Source organism: Pteropus alecto, unplaced genomic scaffold (assembly GCF_000325575.1).
Source record: "Pteropus alecto unplaced genomic scaffold, ASM32557v1 scaffold35, whole genome shotgun sequence".
NCBI classification, from domain to species: domain Eukaryota; kingdom Metazoa; phylum Chordata; class Mammalia; order Chiroptera; family Pteropodidae; genus Pteropus; species Pteropus alecto.
In genome coordinates this window covers 13,942,598-13,948,676 of record NW_006437828.1, presented here as the reverse complement: position 1 = coordinate 13,948,676, position 6,079 = coordinate 13,942,598, and positions in this window count along the sequence as shown.

The window sequence follows — 6,079 nt, the reverse complement described above, 5'->3', positions numbered from 1 at the left end:
TTTTGTGCTAGTCTGTTTGAGTTTTTATCTTTATTGCTTAAAACTTTAAAAAATGTTACACATTTCACTCTATGCTGTGTGTGTTTTGTGGGCATGCTTCTCATTTTCCCCAGAAATTTAGAAGGAATCTATTCTAGTGTTTAAATTTGATTTTAAACAGTATATTGAAGTTTCTGTTTCTTATTATTCAAGTTCAAAACAAAGCCTACTAAGAAGGTGAGCAAACATTACACTCATACTTTTAACTACAGCCAAAATTTTCCTCTATCCAAGGAGAGTTTTTCTCTCATTTTTAAAACGTTTTATTGAGCAATAATTCTTACACCACACAGGACACCTGCTTAGAGTTATAACCCGGTGGTTTTTAGTGTGTACAGCCATAGTCAATATCAGCGCATTTTCATCACTGAAAGGAAATCCTGCCCTTTGAAGCATCGCCCCCCGACCCCCCACCTCCCACCCCAGAGCCTTGTACCCACGAATCTGCTTTGTGTCTTTGCAGATGTCCCCGTGCTGGACATTTCGTATGTGTGGAGTCACGGGACATGTGATCTCTGGTGGCTGGATATTTTTTACTTAGCACAGTGTTTTCAAGGTTGAATTCATTTATATTGTAGCGTGTATCAGAACTTCATTCCTTTGAGAATATCCTATTTATTTTTTATTTTTTTTAATTAATTTTTTAATTGTTCTGAATGTGGAAAAATATACGTAACATGAAGTTTCCCATTTCAGCCGTTTAAGACGCAGTTCAGCGGCAGTCGGCGGGTCAGCGTTCCTGGGCGACCGCCGGCCCGTCTGTGTCTCGTCCCGTTTGTCACAGTCACTTCACTGCCATGAACTTTACGAATCACCAGTGTGTTTTCTCCTGAGATGCTGATCGTCCTGCATCTTGTATCTGACGAGTCTTTTATCCATTCTGAGTTAATTTTGTCGACGGGCTGAGGTCAGGGCCCCGTGCGTCCTCCGCACGTGGCTGTCCGGGTGTCCAGCGCGGTTGCTGAGAAGCCTCTGCTTCTCCCATGCGGTGGTTTGGGCAGCACTCGAATGTCGGCCAGGCCCGGAGCGTGCGGGTTTACGCCCGGGTTCTCCACTCAGCCCCGTTGATCCACCCTCGTGCCGGCTCCACTCCGCGAGGGTCGCCACTGCTTCGTGGGGAGCTGTGAAACCCACGCATGAGCCCTTCGTGCTGTCACGCGTTTGCAAGACCGTCTCGGCTCTTCTGGGTCTCGCGAGTCCACGTGAGCTCGGAGTCACCGTGCCAGTTTCTAGAAGCAGTCAGTTTGGCTGAAGGGACCACACTGAGTCCGTAGGTCAGGGTGGGGGTGTCGCCACCCTGCCAGTGTTGAGTCCTCTGATCCATGCACGGGGATGTCTTTTCATTGGCTTAGATCTTTAATTTCTTTCAACAACGTCTTATAGTTTTCAGAGTATACGTTTTTCACTTTTGTTAAATTTATTCCTAAGTGTTTTATTCTTTTTGATGCAATTGTAAATGGAATTGTTCTCTTAGTTAGATTTTCAGATTTTTCCTTTCAAGTACATAAAATTACAATGGATTTTTTATATTGATCTCCTATTCTTTAACCTTCTTGAATTCATTTGTTAGTTCTAATTGTTTTTAATTGATTTCTTAGAATCGTTTATATACAAGACCACGTCAGCAAAGAGAGGTAGCTTTACTTCTTCCTTTCCAATCTGGATGCCTTTTATTTCCTTTCATGGCCTGCGTGCCCTGGCTGGGACCTCCGGTACGGTACTGAACGTGGTGGTGGAGGTGCACTTGCTCTTGACCTTGCGGAGGCAGCCGTCTGCCGTGCACCGTTCAGAATGATGTCAGCGGTCGGATTTTGTAGATGTCCTTCATCAGTTTGAGGAATTTCCGTTCTATTCCTGGTTCGTTGAGTGTTTTTTAATCGAGAATTTATGATTATTTTTATATGTTGCTGGGTGAGTTTATTGGGAATTTCTGCATCCATGTTCATAACATGTGTTGGTCCTTATTTTTCTTTCTTATGATGTCTTTGTCTGGTTGCAGTAAGAGGATAAACTGGCCTCATTAAATGAATTGAGAAGTGTTCCCTTCTCTTATATCTTTTGGAAGAATTTGTGAAGAATTAGTACAGATTCTTCCTTACATTTTTGGCAGAATTCAGTGGAGAAGCCATCTGGGTCTGAACTTTCCTTTGTGGGTGCTTTTTGATTATTTATTTGTTATCTTGTCATGGGTTCATTCAGATCGTCTGTTCTTGAGTCGATTTTGGTAGTTCGTATTTTCTGGGGATTTGTCCATTTCATCTAAGTTATCTATCTAATTCGTTGGCATAGCGTGTATCGTATTCCTTTATAAACCCTTTTATTTCTGAAAGGTCTGTAGTAATGTCCCGTTTCATTTCTGAGCCTAGTAGTTTGAGCCTTGCCATTTTTCCTTGGTCTGTCTAATTACAGATTTATCAATTTTGTTGGTCTTTTCATAGAACCAGCTTTTGGTTTCATTTACTTTCTTGCTTTTATTATAGTCTTTGTTACATAAATTTCTGTTTAATCTTTATTTTTAACTTCCTACCGTGTTTTAGGTTTCCTTGGCCTTTTTTCCGGCGTCTTACAGGGGAAGGTTGGCTCACTGACCTGAGATCTTTCTTAAACTAGGCATTAACACCTTTAGATGTCCCTCGAAGCACTGGTTTTGCTGCATTCATGCATTTTGTTATGTGTGTCTTCATTTTCATTAATTTCAAAGTATTTCCTGAATTCCTCTTTGGTTTGTTCTTTCGGTTTGTCCCATCGGTTATTTAGGAGTGCATTAATTCCTACATGTCAGTGATTCCTTTTTCAACTTTTTCCTTATTATTGATATCTAAGTTCATTCCACTGTGATCAGAGAACATGGTTTGTTATTTCTCTTCTTTTAAATTTGTTGAGTTTTGCTTTATGGCTTAGCACATGAGTCTGTTCTGTTGGATGTTTCATGTGTACTTGAGAAGATTGTGTTTTCTGTTGCTACCATCGGGTAGAATGTTCTAGATGTCTCTTAAGCCTCGCTGGTTTCTAGTGTTGTTCTATTTTGTTGGTTTTCTGTTTAGTTGTTCAACTCATTATTGAAAACGAGGTATTGATCGATGTCTTCAACTAGTATTGTTGAATACACCCCTTCATTTTCGACACGCTTTGCTTTACGTATTTTAGTGTTCTGTTATCAATATATATTTATAACTGTCATATGTTTCTGATGGATTGACCCTTTTATCATCTAAAAGACCCCTTTTTATCTCTAGCGACAGTTTTTGTTTGAAAGTCCCTTCCGTCTGACCTCGGTCCCGGCTGCGGTGGCGCCCGCTCTTTTCCACCCTTTCGCGTCTCTGAATCGACAGCGGCCTCCCCCAGGAAGCATGCAGTTGGATCTTACGTTTTTCAAATCTGTTCTGACAATCCACGCCTCCGAATGGATCGCATGGAAAGTCAGCTGGATTCGCATCTGCCATTTCCCTGCTCGTTTTCCATTTTTCTTGAGTCTTTTTCATGTCTTTTTCTCCCTCCTTCCTGCTTTTTTATTTGCACTAATATTTTCTAATGGTGCATTTTAATTTATGTCACGGTTTCCCACTGTGTATTTTGGGCTATTTCTTTTGTATCTCGCCTTCCCGAGGTTTTTATTTTTCTTCGTCTGTTTTCCCTCTTTCTTTAGCATAATCTCTGTTGCTCTCTATCTTCGAGTTTATTTATTTGTTTATTCTTCTGTCAGTTATATCTACTGTGAAGCCTCTGAGGTGAGTGTTCGTTTTAGTCGTCTGACGTTTGAACAGCAGACTTTTCATTTTTTGATGATTTCTGTCCCTTTGTTAGGGTCCCCTATTCGTTCCGACACCTTCGTCATGCCTCCCCCCGCCACACTCATGGTTCCCCATTAGTTCCGTGGCGATTATGGAGTCTTTTTCTGAAACATCTGGTCATCGGCGGCTCTCACAGGCCGTTTCTTTCGCTTGCTTGCTTTCTGGTGTATGAGTCACACTTCCCTGTTTTTTTTGCATGTGCTATAAATTGAATCGAAACAGCGTTTCGGTAACATCGTAGCGGCTCAGTATTAGTGCCCTCACCGCCCCATTGCCTGCTGGTTTGTTTAGTGACTGGCTGGATTATTTTGGTGACATTTATCTTGTGCCACCCCCCCCCCACACACACACTGTTCAATGCTGGATGTGGCTTCCCGGGGAGGCACAGCTTTGGGCACCCCCACGTCACCTGGGGTGACAGGGGGTGCCCAGGGTCCCCTGCTTCCCTTTCCCTGCCGGCGTCTAGCCGTTGGGCTCCACTGATTACTAGCTGGTCGCCGCATTGTTTTCAGTCATGCTCTGGGGGCATAAATGGTTCTAGTCAAATTTCGTCTCCTTCGAGAGGGTTGGTCCTGAGGCCCCCTTCAGATGTCGGATCCGACTCTCAGTGGGCTCCTCTGAGCTTCTCGCTCCCCAGGTCTCCTTGACAGGGCAGTCAGCTCGGGGTTCACACTCGTCATCTCGTGATGCTGACGGTGCGTGGAGCGCAGGGTCGGTGGCGTGCTCGTCCGCACCTGCCCTGAGGGGGGCGCTCATCTCGCATGCCCTTGCCAGCCTGTGTTATTTCCTACCTTTTCAACGATAGCCATTTCGACAGGTGTGAGGTGACATCTCGTTGTGGCTTTGATTTGCCTTTCCCTGATGATTAGTGACGTTGAACATCTTCTCATGTGCCTGCTGGCCATCTGTATGTCTTCTTTGGGAAAATGTCTGTTCAGGTCCTTTGCCTATTTTTTAGTCAGATTATTTGTCAGGGAAAAGGAAACCCTGGTACACTGTTGGTGGGAATGTAAATCGGTGCAGCCACTAAGGAGGTTCCTCAAAAAATTAAAAATAGAACCACCGTATGATTCAGCGGCCCCACTTCTGGGCACACGACCAAAGGAAATGACACCAGGGTCCTGAGAGAGATGCGTGGGTGTCCACGCTCACTGCGCTAGTCACACTAGCTGGGGGGGGCGGGACAGCCTGGGTGTCCATTGTCCCGTGACAGGCTAATGGACAAAGAGCGTGAGATGCACGTGTCCAAAAGAAAGAAACCCTGCTATTTGTGACAACATGGATGAACCTGGCCGACAGTTTTCTAAGTGAGATAAGCCAGACGGAGAATGACAAATATCTATAGTATCACTTACGCGTGGAAACTAGAAAAGCTTTTGTCTTTGAAACAGTGTGAGTGGCGGCTGCCAGGGCCGTTGGGGATGGGGAGATGTTGGTCAAAGGCACCAACTTTCTGTTGTGCAATGAGTAAGTTCTGGGGACGTGATGCGCAGCACGGCGACGACAGCTAGAAACACCGTGTCGTGTGACTGAAACTCGCTGAGAGCGGATCCCCAGCGTTGTCAACACATACACGTGAGTTAACTCCGACTTGTCATCATTTCCCAATGTGTCAAGTCAGCATGTTGCAGTATAGATACATTATGACTGTACTTGTCAAATATTCCTCAGGAAGCCTAGGATAGCTATCTCGAGGGGCTTCCAGGCCCCTCAGCGACCACGGCTGGCCAGGCTGTATGGTCAAGGGCGTGATTCCCATGCTGTGTGCAGTGTTTACACGGACACGCGCTGTCTGCAAACCGTGTACCCCAGATTCTGGCGGGCATTTGGGAAGCTTCTGTCTGGGCCTGACCAGTGTATTCCCTGAGCCCGAAGAGCGGGTTGCGGGGATTGAGCCACTTTCCAGCCGCTGGGCAGACGAGCAACCAAGGGGCACATTCGAGGCAGCAGCTGTGCTGTTGTTGCCACAGCCAGTGGAGCGTGGGGGGCAGGCAGGGGCGCAGTGCGGGGAGCACGGGCCGGAGCGTGGGGAGCACGGGGAGCAGAGAGCACAGGGGGCGGAGTGCGGGAGCACGGGGAACAGGGAGCCCGGGGAGCACAGGGAGCACAGAGGGTGGAGCGCAGAGAGCACGGAGAGCACAGGGGGGCAGAGCTCGGGGAGCACAGAGGGCGGAGCGCGGGGAGCACGGGGAATGGAGTACGGGGGTGGAGCACGGAGAGCGGGGAGCACATAGGGGCAGAGCTCTGGG